Source organism: Alligator sinensis, unplaced genomic scaffold (assembly GCF_000455745.1).
Source record: "Alligator sinensis unplaced genomic scaffold, ASM45574v1 scaffold872_3, whole genome shotgun sequence".
Taxonomy (NCBI): Eukaryota; Metazoa; Chordata; order Crocodylia; family Alligatoridae; genus Alligator; species Alligator sinensis.
Window position 1 is genome coordinate 1,832,433 of NW_005842137.1, and position 15,222 is coordinate 1,847,654.

At 41.9% G+C, this 15,222-nt stretch overlaps 1 protein-coding gene across 1 annotated transcript in view; it reads left to right on the top strand.

The window, feature by feature from the left end:
• Nucleotides 1-14,480, top strand: part of LOC102382636 (potassium voltage-gated channel subfamily A member 3) — a 28,057-nt gene extending 13,577 nt beyond the window's left edge. The window contains exon 2 of the mRNA XM_006025280.2: nucleotides 13,683-14,480. The gene's annotated coding sequence lies outside the window, so the exon portion shown is untranslated. The remainder of the gene's footprint in view (nucleotides 1-13,682) is intronic.
• The last annotated feature ends 742 nt before the right edge of the window (nucleotides 14,481-15,222 follow it).

Here is a 15,222-nt window from a genome sequence, read left to right on the forward strand (position 1 = left end):
GAGGGCCCCACCGCTCCCTCCTGATCAGCAGGGAAGCTAAAAGCACACTTTTAAACATGGCACTGTTTTCACCTGCCTACCAGTCAGCAGCAAACAGCAGGGGCCATCTGGGGCCCCTCTGCCAAATTAAGGTGGGAGGCAACAACGGTGTCATATTTAAAACTGCAGTTTTCACCTCCCCGCTGATCAGGAGCGAGTCGCAAGCAGGGCCCTGCCACTATGGGGAGGGGGGTAGGGACCGCGGGGAACCTGCAAGGTTAAAGGAGCCACAGAGCACCCCAGTTTCACCATAAATTTGGTAGGTCCCTTTCAGTGCGTCTTCTTCGACTGACTTCAATAGGAGCAGAATCAAGCCCTATGCTTAAGTTACAAAGCCAATGCTGCCTTATGAATGGTAGGCTGGGGGAATTTTGACCCTTTACATATAAAGGAATCAATCCTAACATTTCAGCTGTGCCATTATCTTGCTAGGTAACCATGGACAAATCCCCTCACCTCTCTGTGCCTCAGTTCCCTATCTGTAAAGCACTTTCCTCTATAAAGTGTTATGAAAGCTATCAATGAAAAGTACTCGTTAACCTAAGGATGGGTGAGGCATAAGGAGACTGGAGGTTTGAGAAAAGTTAAACTTTTGGGGGAGTTGCGAAGCTGGTTTGAGGTTCATGAATCTTTTTTATCTTTATAATTCACATTTGTGTTTTGTTCTTTCCAAGAGCCATTTAAGTTTGTTCCAGCTGAAGGGAAGCACAGGCTTTGTGCTAGGGATAGATCTGTTCCTGAATTCCCCACACAGATGCAGAATCTAGGCTACTGCAGGCAAGTCGTCTGATCTATTGACTGCACTGGAGTTAAGTAGTGTAACTATTAATACAAAATATTTTTATGATCCCAACTTTGCAGTTCCATTGAAATCCACAGAGATGTAACTGAGGGCACTTTTAGACTTCTTGACCAAACTCTGAGCAGGATTTTTTGGAGTGCAGCTCCATTGATTTCCATGAAACTGTGCTATTTTATAACAGCTGAGGGTCTGCTTTCATTCAAATTTTTTGGTGCTTTTTTTCCTCCCCTTTTCAGCCCTGCATCTGCTTTTCACTCTTCCAACCATTTGCTCTATTCCTGTTGTTCCTGCTCCTGAAGGCTCTCGTTATTTTTGTGAATCCCTCCTGCCTTCCTCATTGCTTTTGCCAAATGCATGACATTCCAGTGGGTTAGAAATAAGACAAAAAGAGCTTGTCCATCCTTGACTTAAAAGAAGCATACACATCTTCAAGCCTGTTAATCTAGCACTTCTCATTAGCACAATACTTGCTTTAAAATATAATCTCCCCTGAAGGGTGTGAAAGCGAGCCTGCCTGAAGCTCTGTGAGCAGCATGAGGTGCTATGGAGGACCGTTTTAATACAGCTGCGGATGTGTTGTTTATGCCAACACTGTCTTTGAACTTTATAGGGTTTTTAAAGGCCTGAAGTCACAAATTGTCAAACATTTTTCAGATGAAAAATTCTCTGGCTTCCATGATCTCCTCCATCTTCTGTTTAATTTTTAATTGAATGGGTCTGGATGAAATCTTTGGAATGATGCCAGGAATGAATTTCACCCCTCTCCTCCACATTAAAGCAAATCTCATTTCAGACTGAGTGGAATCAAGCTTTGGTTTTTATCTTGTCTAGCTCATCGAATGTGACTAAACTTTTCCGTGAGTATTGCTCTCATCCCTGGTTCTAATCTGAGTAATCCTGAAAAAGCAGAGTTATTCGTAGGCATAAAACCAGCCAAATGAGCAACCCAGCCTTCTTCTCGTCAGCATGGCTTTTAAGTAGCTGCAGGCTAGAGGGGGCTCTAAGGAGTCAGTGTTGTCCTATTGTTGGAGCACTGGCGTGGCACTTTCTATTCCAGGCTGTGTTGCTTTTATTTCCAGTGTATCACTTTCCCCATTTTTTAAACTGGTATACTGATGTTGACCCCTCTGTAAAGCACTCTGAGATCTTTGGAAGGAAAGCTCTGTGTAAGTTAGATATTATACATCACTCAGGTGGGTGCTATGCTCCCTTCAAGAGTATGGGAGTGACAGGGACTTTGGAGCTCTGGGCAAGGGTGTGCTTACTTTATATCGGTACCATTCCCCACTAGGCTGATGAGGAAGGGAGTTATACTTGAAGAGAGGTCTAGACCTAGAAACCAGTTCCAGTCTAAGTGATGCTGAAGGAAAGCTACAGCATCTGCATGAGCATCCTCGCCGTTATGCTGGATTTACTCCAGGTTAACTCAGTGGGGTCTAGGCCTCTGTCCATAACAGAAAGGATAGTACCTTACTATTTATTAGTGGGAATGGGATTTATTAGTGGGAATGGGAATGAGATCTGCCATCTTTTCTGAGATATGGCATTTTTAACTGTCATCAGATCTCCTATTTGGGGGAATGTTGTGCTGCAACAACTCGGACAGTTTCTGGAGCCCAGGACTTCCTTGACTCTGGTCGTTCAGCTGCAAGTGCTCCTTTACCCTAAGAGTGTATGATGTTCTGTTTTCTTATTTCTCCTGCTCAACCTGGCTATGAAGCAGCTTAGACAGGTTAGTGAGTAGATGCAAACTGTAATTTGGCCAATATTATGTTTATGATACCCAGTTCTAGATTTTTTTGTGTGTGCCTGGCTTGGCTTTATCAGTGCATTTCTGCAGACCTTACTTCAATTAATCCACCGGATTAGATTACTGTAAAATGCTTTCACATGGAGCTACACCCCCTTGGAAACCGAAGCTAGTGCTTAAATGCAGTGGTCAGTTTGCCACATGGAATTGAATGCTAGGAGCATGTTACACAAGTGCTTTGGCAGCCGCATTACCTGGCAGTAAGAGCAGAATCCTGTTTCATTTTATGTGCTCAGATGGCACACACCAGCAGTTCTTGGTGCTTACACACAGTTAGCGATCCTTTTCCATGTGCTGTGGAGATGTGGGCATTTGCAGGCTGTCTGGGTAGGTACATGGCTCCACATACAGGTAAGTCCCAAATTTGATTTAGATGCTGCCATAGGAGGAGGGGACCCTTCTGTGTACTAGCTTAATGGCTATGGGGTTAGGGCAAAAGGAGGTGTAGGTTCTAGGCCTCATGCACCCAGAGTGTGTGTGAGCCCAGGTGTCTTCCACCCAGCATGGTTATCTAACCACCTTGCCACAGATCAGCATTGCCTAGTCCCTTCCCCAGCCCTTCTCTTCCCTACTGCACTTTGAATTTAATTATCATTGGGGACGTCTAGAAGTCTCCATATGGCGGCGTTGCTACGGCACTGTGCTTTAGTACTTCTTTTTGGAAGTACTTAAAGCATGGCACAGTATGGGTAGTTGCCACGCCATGTGCACGATGCATGGGTAGATTTTGCTGCTACGTTGCCGTAGGGGTGTGCTCTACTCGGGGAGCTCACCACTGTGGTGATGTAGCTGACAACCACGTGTAGACGCGTGTGACCATTATGTTGCCGTAGTGCTGCATACGGCAATGTAGCCCATTGCTATGTCTCCATAGGACATGTAGACAAGCCCATTAGGTAAAATGAGCAGTGGGGGAATTTCTGCCCCGCTGGGAGAAAGGGCCCAGGCTAGAACCAAAGGACTCTTCCCTGTCTGGGTGGTGCATACCCTAACCACCAGGCTGTTGGGCTCAAACATCCTTCTCCTTCTCACCACAGCCACAAGTCAATTTGCCCTGATATGTGTGCATGGGGCTATGTACCTTCCTGGCCAGAATGCAGCCTTTTGCACATGCAAAGTAGCTGTGTGGACAAACATCCACTACATGTGGAATAAGATCACTGAGTGTTACAGCCACAAATGTCATTTGCCCAGCCGCATACCTGCCTTTCAGGAGTGTAAAGTGAAGTAGGATTTTGACTTATATTTCTGTGTTGAATTTAAAGTGGTATTTTTCTTTACACTATGAACTATTAAATAGGATCTTGGGTGACTGGGTCCAAAACAATGCTTTTGATACCACCCTGCTGCACCTGAGATCACCTGAGGCTCCTATGCTAGACTGTCTTCATTTTTCTTATGGTACCTTATGTTTTGGAGTTCATTCTCCACTGCCAGCCAGAAATTCTTAACTTTCATACTGTGGGCAAAAACCACAGGGGAGGATGTTTATAGGTGTTACACTTACTGAGGAAAGGGGTTTAATCTTATTTCTGCAGGTGCATGTTTGTATGCCTGGAAGGAAATTCTGTTATGAAGATGAAATGATTTAAAGGTGCCTGGAACAGGTGATGAGAACTTGGTTAAATCTAATCTGAACAGATCATAAAATCCACGGTATTTTTAAAAGTGCCTGTCTAGTCTAACTAATCTAATCTAGATTCGATTAGGTTAGATTAATCTAGTGTATGGTATTGGGGTGTCTTTGTTTTATGAGCCCTGGAACAAGGAGGTGCAGGGATACTCCTATTCTAGGGCTAGCATTATCCTCCCTCTTTGGCCTGGGAAAGAAAAAAAACGCATAAAAACACTGAGGTCAAATGCAGCACTTTTTCCAGGTGGTGAAATCTTTGAGCTAAAATCTGGCTTCCTGCAGTCCCCGACAGCATTCAAGTACCTGATGGGAGTGCTGTAGGCTAGATCAGCACCATTAGCATATTGCTGTTTATGATCCAAACCAGAGTGCTGTACTGTGGCACTCTGACTATCCTGCAAGTTATGGTATGAGGGGTAAGAGTGGGAGGCAAAGTCTCTTACTCCAAAAAAGTCCCCACCTTCTATGTCCAACAGTTAGTCATGCCTTCCTGCTGTCATGACCATTGAACTTCTTCAACAAAACTTTTACTCCTGCTTTATGCAAGATTTGGCTCAAACTATACAGAGAACAGATGCTTAGTAATTTGTATGGGTCTGTGGAAGCTCATTATACATATTTCTGTATCTTGTTTTTTATCATCCTCTTCAATTAGTCAACTTTATAGCTTTGGAATAAAAAATCCTTCTGGGCTGACAGTGAGCACATCTGGTTTTAACCTGGGAGTGAATTATTTCCCTAGCAGGAGGGGAGGGCCTAAGTCTTTTGAATTGGACACACACAAGCCCACCCTCCCCAATTGCCGGGTGTTTCATCTTTTCTAATTGTGAATTTATGAGGTTATAAAACCAAACTTGCTGTTCAGTGTACTGAGCTATTTAGAGTGAAATGCACACCAGGCAGCTGGTTCACTTATTTGAATCAGAGCTTCTCAATATGGCCTAGTGGACAAGCCACTGGCTTGGGACTCAGGAGATCTCCTTTAGTTCTCCTGTTTGCCCTGAAACAGGGGTGCTGATGCTCACTTCTTTAGCAGGGGTTTTGAAAGAGCTAGCTATTACAGTGGTCCCAAGCTGGAACCGCCTTCCTCCCTTGTTCTACATATGAATCTAGTTTGGCATGATGTGGTTTGGGTGCGCCTTTGTCCAAGTGCCACCATATTTGAGTCTATGGCTCTTGTTTGCTATTTTGAAATGTATTTATATTACACTAGTGTCAGGAGGTCTCACTGTGCTAGACATTATACTAACCCAGGCACGGACAGTTTCTGCCCAGAAGACATTATGGTCTACACAGCTGAAACAGGAAAAGTGACTTGTCCAAAGTCATAGCCCATGATGGTAGGAGAGCCGGGATTAAAATCTACATCTTCAGTGTCCCAGACCCACACACTACCTGCTAGCCTATACTGCCTCCCTATATATTTTTTTGAATTTTATTAACTACATATGGACACATTGGGTTTGATTCTTTCTTCATTTGTAACTCCAGAACAACTCCAGTGCAATCAGTAAAATGAGATCCCTTAGGTGTTTATTAGAGTAGGGAAGAAAGAAGACTTTTTTGAGGTTTATGCAGTTAAGGGTGCCAATTTGAGTCTCTCCTGGTTGCCTAAGTGGCCATTTTTGGTTGTGTGCAGGGCATTTTTTTGGTAGTTACATGCCTAGAGGAATTCTGTTTCTGAATGTGTAGCCCTGTGTGCATGGAGAACAACATAGGTGCATGGCTCAGGGAGGTGGCTGCTGAGCTGCACACACCTTCTGGCTTGCTCTCTTCCCTCTGGACCCAACGTATCTCCCACATATGAACCTCTTGTGGCTGCCCACTGAGCCAGATTTAAAAGAAGAAGCCTATGAGTAATGGCTGACCTTTGGATGGTGCTTAGAGTGCTATATGCTGGGAGGTCAGAGACAGTTAGATTCAAACATCTGCCTGGGTGAGGGAGTCCTAAAACCCCAGAGACTCCACCTTCCCATGTAAGTGTTCTTGCCGTTCATCTATTCGGTAGAAGATGGGAAGGCTTGCACATGCCTATGTAATTATCCATATGTGCAGAATTATGCATCCAGGAATAGAATTCCCCTGGGTACATTCATGCCTTGCAGGTGACCAGATCCAGGGACCTGGATGACCAGGAAGAGAATAGTATCTTAAATTTGCAGAGGGGGAAGCATGCAAAAAAGAACATGTAAATTGATTATTGATTGATTATTGCAACTGCATTGCTAACATTACTAACTGAAAGTAGTAATGCAACTGCATTACTGCAATACTAACTGAAAGTACTATACCAACAAAGTACTAACAAATACTGAATGACCTTAAGAGCTGTAGTCAATCACATTTTCCCCGTATTGAGAATAGTTCTTCAGAAGAATGCATGTTATATGAAGAGTAGGGGAAAGTGACATAATTTTGACATCACGTATGATGTCTCTATGTTATGATCCATTTGCACAGAGCAGAAAACTTTGTGATGGACTCTATGCACATGTGAAGTTATAACCCCTCTCTTGAAAGATAGCAGCTCTTCGTTGCATCCTAACTGATGGAGTATATCCAGCCAGTTCCTCTCTACAGTGAAGGTGGGGGGAGGTTTGTGGCTCACTTTGGTGACTCTGAAGACACTAGTTTTAATGGTTGAGACACCATCACTGGTTTTTAAGGCCACAAAGGACCAGTGTGATGTCATAAATCTCTTGCATAACAAGAGGGGGAAGGTCTTCTCTGAATCAATCTCTGCTCCAACTCCAGTGGCTTGTTATTGCATTTGAGCAGTTTTTAAAAACACCCAGTCATGCTGTAAAAATGTCCAGTCACTCCTCGGTAGGTTGTTCCAGTGGTTAAGTACTCGCTATTCACAATTTGTTCCTTATTTCTAATGTGAATTAATCTAGCTTCAACTTCCAGCCAGTGGATCTTATTACATCTATGTTTGCTGTGCTGATGGGTTCCCTGTTATCCAGCTTCTTTTCTCTGTACAGATACTATAATCAAATTATCTCATTATCTTCTTTCTCACAAGTTAAGTAGATTAAGTTACTTAAGCATCTCACCATACATCATGTTTTCATTTCTTTAATCTCTCTTGGATCTCTGAACCCGCAGTTTTTTTTTCCACATTCCCCTTGCAGTGTGGAAACCAAAATTGGGTACAGTATTCAGTAGCAGGGTTGCAGTGTTGTAGCCACAGTGGTCTGGGATATATGCAATAACTGGGGAAGGGAAGGGGGATTTGGGGATGCCTTTTATTGGACCAGCTCTACAGCTGGGAAAGATGTTAGATAAGCTTTTGAGCACAAAGTGCTGTTCCTCAGGTTTAGAGACATGTAGTTAGCTGTGTTAGCCTGGCCTGCCTTCTTCCTCAAGTCTGGGAAAGACACCAAATACCAGAATCTTATCCTGTACTTGCTTCTTTCCCAGACCTGAGGCAGGATGCTTTGTGCCTGAAAGCTTGTCTAACATCTCTCCCAATCGTACAATTGGTCCAATAAAAGATATGATAGAAAAAAACCCTTGCTTCTCACAGTATTCAGTAGCAGTTACAGTAGTGTGAAATATAGAGCTGAAGTAGCCGCCCCCCTCTTTCTTTGTAGTCTCTGGTTTATACATTCACAGTAGTGTGAAATATAGAGCTGAAGCAGCCGCCCCTCTCTTTCTTTGTAGTCTCTGGTTTATACATTCAAGGATTGCACAACTCCTTTAGCCTGTGTTTGTATAGGATTCATAGATTCATAGTTTGTAAGGGGCCAGAAGGGACTTTGGAAGATCATCGGGTCCAGCCCCCTGCACCAAGCAGGGAAGACAGCTGGGGTCAGGCAGCCCCAGCCAGGTGACTGTCTAGTCTCCTCTTGAAGATTTCCAGGGTAGGTGATTGCACCACCTCTGGAGGGAGCCGATTTCCCAGTCTGGACACTGTGACTGTGAAGAGTTGTTCCTAATGCTGGATACTCATGCTCAGTTGACTATTCACAAAAGACCTCTTTTACAGAAGTCGTTTACCAAGTCTCTGATTCCCAGGATAAGTCCCCTAATTTGAAAATGGACCCTGCATTCTTTGTTTTGTAAGTGGGCCTTACATTTGACTCTGTTGAAATGCATATTGTTTCACGGTACACAGTTTTCCAAGTGATTGATTCAAATCTTTAAGTATTAGCAACCTGTCTCAATTAGACATCTCTCTTTACAATCTTTGCCATACGCAGACTTCCAAGTCATTGATTAATACATTTGAATAGCTTTGGTCCAAAACCTGACCCGTCAGACCCAATATGTTTAATTCTGTCTTTACAGTTGAGAGCTGCTAGTCCATGTTTGGCCTATTTTATATGTACTATTTTGAATTGTTCCATCACTCTCAATCAAGCTTTCTCAAAGAAGCATACGTCCTTCAGTGTTCAGGTGTATCAGCTAAATTTGTAACTTAAAATAGAACAAAATAAAACAAAAACAACTTCTCCACCATCAACTCTTGTCAGACCTGATCTTGGTTTATTTTTGAATACTTCATTAATGATCTTGTAGCAGTCATTCCATTGCATAGCTTTGGATCAATGTCAACTTGACAGGCCTATAATTAAGTGGGTCAGCTTGACTACCATTTTCAAATTGGTGCAACATTTGCTGCTTTCCAGTCCTTTAGAGCTTTTCCAATATTTAAAGAATTGCTAAAATCAAAATGAATAGTCTTGGGAGTTCAGCCAGGTCTTAACTTTTGGATGCAAGTTACCTGGGTCTGTTGCTTGAAAAATGTCTAGTTTTGCTAGCTGCTGTTTAATGTCCTTAGTTAAAGTTGGAATTAAAAGTTTTCATGTCATGCAATGATGATGAAATACATCTGGAGTCTTTCGAAGTCCAGAGCAGCAATACTTGTCTAAATACATATGACTTCTACATTAGCAATCCTGCTATTTCTGTTGGTTTCAGTAATCTGATCCCATAGTTAGGGGCCTGATTTTTTTCCAAAGGGCTAGTGCTAAGTGTCTCATAAAAAATACCTTCTCATCTTGGGGGTTTTAAAAAAACTGAGGCCCCTGCTGCCATTTTTCAGCACAGACACTAATACATGAGGTGCTCCGGGTGCTTTCATTAGATGTTCAGCCATGACTGGCACCGAAGCTCCAGACAGAAGTGGGAGTTCGGGCATATTCTGTGCTTAGTATTTCTTATTGGCCAGTTCCTGGCATCTCCCTGCTCAGTATCCAGGATTTTGTGAACTGCCCTTTGAAACTGCTTGACTTTCTGTTGAAAGTATATGCAACTTCACTCAGTTTCCTTGAATCACCTAGTTCCCAAAAGAGTTTTTGGACACTAGATGATGGGAAAGTTTGTAGGGTTGGCAGGCTCTACATACCCACAGATGTGCCAAATTTGTTCCAAGCATCCCCATTCATGATTTCACCCTTTTGTGCACGAAGGGAAGGGTGTGTGATTTGAGTTGGGGAACATTAAGATATCTGGTACCAATTACTGGTAAATTATGGAAATACAATGTTTATAGCAGACACTAATCCTCAAAGGATTTTTCCTCATTTATCTCTCTGGTAAAGTAAGGTTACCCTAAAATAAAAGGTGTACCTCAAGCTATTTCTGGGTTTCACATGAAGTCTCTGTCTGAAATAAATATCACAGTGGGGTCCCAATCTTTACAGAGGGGCACTGAGTGATAACACACCATAAATTATATTTATGCAGCCTCAGTCTGTTGTAACTAATATCATATTAATATAATTTCATGAAGTCTAAAGGACAATTTATATGCTTACATTTGAGTATACGCTTATGCAACCTTCTGGATTATGACCATAATGAGTCACAATGAGCCATCTGGGTATTTATTTTTCATGTTCTACACTGCCATGCAAGAGAACCACATTTAGCCACTGAAGTTGGTATCTATTCTTTGGTGCTGGCAGGGACCAGGAACAACGTGGGACTCCCTTCCATCTCCTCCTCCAGTATGTCCACAGGAGAAAATGGAAGGTGCTTGTAAAGGTGGCTAAGTCTCCAAGACAGTCAAGTCCAATATCCTAGTTGAATCTGAAAATGTGTGAAACAAATTGATTTAAATCTTTTTAACACATTGACCATATAGTTGCCATAATTATATTAGGTAATGGCCATTTCTGAGTATTGAGAGTTGCGATAAATTAACCTAGAAGGGCCTTGTTACACATTAATTTTAGGCAGCTCAGGAAACTCTTAACCCCAGGATTGTTCACACATTAAGATGTGTAAACTAGTTTTAAGTACCCTTTAGGTATTTTAAACCTCCAGGGTAGGTTTATCTTTGATCCATGTTGCCCAGCTTGGATTCCACGAATATGTGTCCACTCCCCAGAGATAAGCTGCCCAAGTTTCAGTCTAGCATCCCAGGGTGCAGTGTTCCCTCCTTCCAGCCTCCTGTTCTTCATGGACAAACTTTCCACCCCCTGAACTCTACTGTCCAGGGGGTGGTACTGGTACCAAACCAAACCAACTGGTACCATACCAACTCCCTCTCCCATCTCAGGCAGCTCACAGGACCACAGACCAGTTCAGAAGGGAGGGCTAGCAGGGGTGCAGGGGGAAGCAAGGTAGAGGGCCAAATCAGGGGCCTTCTGAACTGGAGCTTCCTTCCTGGGGCAGAGGCAGTGTCCCCATGAGCTGGGGCTACCCACTCCCAATCTCAATTAATTCAAACACGTGACTTTCTTTAATTTACTTTTTATTTCTTTTTTTAAATTCTTTTTTTTTTCTTTCTGTTTTTACTTCTTTTCATTTTATCCTTTAGTGGCTTCAGTGGCTGACTTCATTTCACCACCCAGCCCCCAACTGCTGTTCCCACCCATTGCCTCTCCACCTCCCATTTCGCTACCCAGTCCTCATTAAACTCTCCCTCTTCCAGCCTCGTGCTCCTGCCCCCACCAGCCTCTCTCTCCAACCCATCCTACCTAGAGCAGAGCTAGAAGCCTGTCCTGGCTCACTGGCCTTCTAGTACCAAGTCACAGCTGTGCAGATCGGGGACAGTCAGAGAAGGTTTTTAACATGAACGTGTGACTCCTCCAGACTTGAGCCAACACTAACACTGATCAACATTTGAGAAGCTTTAAGTGTAATATGTAACAAAGCCCTTAGTAATGGAATGATGGAGTCATACAGTAAGTTCATTCTACGTCCGTATAGAGCCGCTTGGGAAGACCCATGACCAGTGAAAGCCAGTATTATTGTCTGAGTGAGATTTATTTTTATTTAAACTGAAGGGCCTGGAAAGTTAACATTGACTTGGTAGAAAGATCATGTATTTGCCCCAGCAAGGTCCCACTCAGTCTTTGCATTATTGACACAGCTGTATACTTTGGAATATGCATTTGAAACACATTAAAAATGGGTGGTTATTTGTGGGGAGTGGAATAATATGGATCATGATAATTTAATTGTGTCTTGTTGTGGAAGGACTAAAATTTCTATTATGTTATAATGCCTAGAACTGGTAGGTGGCACTTAGTTTGGTGTAACAGCAAAGGTAGAGGACTGCAAGCTCTGGATTGAGCTGTGACCAGAAAAACACAGCTCCTAGCACGTAACAGGGCTTCTTTTCCTACCCAGCACAAATCTCTTCTCCAGTGCTGCAGCCCTCTGCTACATTACTTCTTGCTAATGAAACATCCATCTCACATAATCTGATTTGATAGTTTTGTTCATCTTATTAGTGCACAGCACATTCTGGTTTTAATTTGGTTAATGAACCTCACTATAGGAAGCTTTGCTAATTCCTATTTATAGTACCTTGCTTGGGAAAGTAATGACTGGGGTCAGGTTTTTAAGGGTATTCAAGTGCCTACTTCTCATGGATTTAGGCACCTAAATACTTAAAAAAAACCCAACCCAATCTAACCCCCTGAGCTCTTGATTCTGCAGTGTGAGCCCTACAGGTAGACCCTTTGTTCATGCAGCACTTTGACATGAGTGGGACCCGCAGTAGGTGGACTTTCATTTCCATTCATTGTACCAATGAAGTTAGTGGGCCTCTGCCTAAAGGTAGGGGACCACTTGCTTTGATCAGCTGGCAGGATTATGGCTTTTTCATTTACACTTGCTATTTTAGCCATTTCAGATTCAGCCCTGCATTCCTTGCATATCCTAATCATAATGAACTTATTGTTAACTTAAGGTCCAATTAAAAGAAGCATTCAGTGTTGGGTGGCCAGGGGTACTGACTGATTTTTTTTCAAAATCCCACTGTTAATGATGAGATTCCTTAACAGGAACTGACCTCTCTTGAAAACCTGGCATTGATTATGGGTGGGGAGTATTTGAAAACATGGCCCTCTGTGTCTGCAGTGTGGTTTTCAATGTGTTGCCCTTTTCCCAATGAACATACTTTCTGGAGTAACATTTTCAAAAGTGCTTAAGTGATTTAGGAGTCTAAATCTTATAGTAAGTCAGTGGGACTTATATGGTAAATTCATTCAGCTCTTTTAGAAAATTTTACCCAAATACAGAATCTCAAAGGGAGTCTTGATTGCATTACAAATACAAATCTATGCCATTCATTATGTAAACTAGTAAATGTCTAAAACTGCTTATAAAAAGATATCTGATCCTGTATTTCCAGGGTCTGAATAATAGCCGGACTTCTCTTTTTAAAATGCCTGTTTCATAGGTGTCCTAATTCAATGTCCGGTATATTTAGATTTGTTTAATAGTTACAGTTAGAGCTCCTAGGTGATACTCTAAATATTGTACATTATCTAGACATAGGTTGAAGAGACTGAAAGAATGTAACCATTGGAACAAATTGGATTTTTTTTAACCTTTGTGGTGAACTAAATTTATCTGTAGTTTTATCCTTTGAATTGCCAAACACTGTGCGTCAAAATCTGACCTAAGTTAGTGTCGCAAATCAGTCTTGCTTCAATGAGCTTTGCATTTCCACTAGAAATGAAATCAGCATCTCATTAGGTCTTGCATCTTTGTAGTTGCACATACGTGCCATTATCTGTTCAAACTAATTTTGTACCAGATTTACAAGAGCAACGAGTTGCTTAATAGTATTTGAATCATATCAGGTTCTAAAACCATCTTCATTAAGATAAACAAGATGAGGGAAAACCATTTCATGCTAATTATTTTGGATAGGATTTGAGACTCTACATTAATGAGAGATAATAATTTGAACATATTTTTGGATCTTTTCCTGTCTTTAGGAATAATGAGCTTTATTATTTAGGCTGTGCTGCATTTAGACTATTAAACTGCCTTAATTAGCAATTTTGCACTTTTCGTTTTTAGGGCACGGAGATTTTAAAGGTTCTTAAGGGGAGTTGTGTGCAAGACATGTTCCGCGGCCTTAAAAAAATGTTATTCTTTTCAAACCTCGGTTATGCATAAATGCTGTTGTTTACTCTGCCCGACAGATAACAGAAGACGTTTCAAAATAAGAGCTACAGAACTGTACTGACCAGTACAATATTATAAAAAAGAATCACATACATCAAGAATGCAGTGACTAATTACATACTGTACATCATGGACTGCACTGATGGATGGCCTGTCCTCTTGCATATGCAGTACTTTAACTTCCAGTGGCATAAAACCATTTTATGTGTTGTGATTTCTGTGATTTCTAACAAGTGCATTATGTAGAAGGGAACATCTTTTCATCTGGAAGATTATCTTCAAATCATGTGCAATATAATGAGACTGAACAAAGCCAGGAAACACAGGAGGGAGGTGGAAACCATTTGGACAGAATTTCAGTCTTTTAAAAATATCTCTTGAAAGATTAAGCATCCAGAAAGGAAACGTTAAACAGAGCTGCTAATAACTGGTTCAAATGTTTGGTTGTTACAAAGAAAAACAATTAACTGCTCTCACTTTCATTTCAAATGACTTCTACCGGCTGTCTTCAGCAGCAAGAAATGAATGAGTTGTGTTCTATTTTTCTGACTTTTTTCTGTAAAAATGTCCTTTATAGATATGTTCTGTACCAAAGGCTTTTCAACATATCTTCACCCTAATCGCACACAGAAAGAACACATCTCCACTGATGCTGAAGAGGATAGCGTTACACAGTCAGCTAACAAGTTGTGCCTTGCTTTAAAAAGCAACTATGTGCATTCAGTTAAAAAGGGAACAGTTTTCAGGCAGAGCTCTGTGGCAGCGAGGCCTGACGAACGATGACTTTGGCATCAACCAGAACTCTCCATTTCACAAAAGTCCATGCTCCTTCCTGTATGGTATGTGTTACTTCATCAAGAGCAAATATTATAGTATTTGTCTTTAATACTATAATAAAAAGGAGTACATAATTCATTTGACAGTCGCTGTTTTATTTTACACGTGTATGTTGTTTTACCATAACTACCCAATCCACCCGGTTGAAAAAACGAATCAGCTATTTCTCACTTTGGCGGCAACACAGAACCTCGTTCATTTGCTGTTATGCCTGAGAGACATATTGCCAGGGAAGCATATTTTCAGTCACTGAACGTTGTCTGTTAACAAACAGATGAGCAATTGCAATTGCTATGAGAGTACATCAAAGTCTACTTGGTTCATTGTCGTGACAGTTTTAGTTCTGTTTTAATTATGATACTTTATTTTATGCTCATGTGTTTGCTAATGAATATAAAGGACAAGATCTTAGTCTGTGACCGAGGAGCAGATGGTGGAGGTTGGGGCTGTGTGCATGCTGTGTGAACCTTACCTTTACCTCCCACTGTCTCCAGTTCTGGCTTTATGTCAGCTTGGTCCCCTGACTTCATTTATGCTGATTGCTAATGTCTCCAGACAGCCAGCTGGGAATTGGTAGAGTACAGGGAAGCCCTGAGTACATGATTATACCAGCTTCCCCTCCGTGCTGGAAGCAGGGTAAAGGCTGGCAGAAGTGCTGCTAAACTGGTTCTAAACCACCGGAGAATTTATCCACACTGGATGTACAAGCTCAAGGCTTTA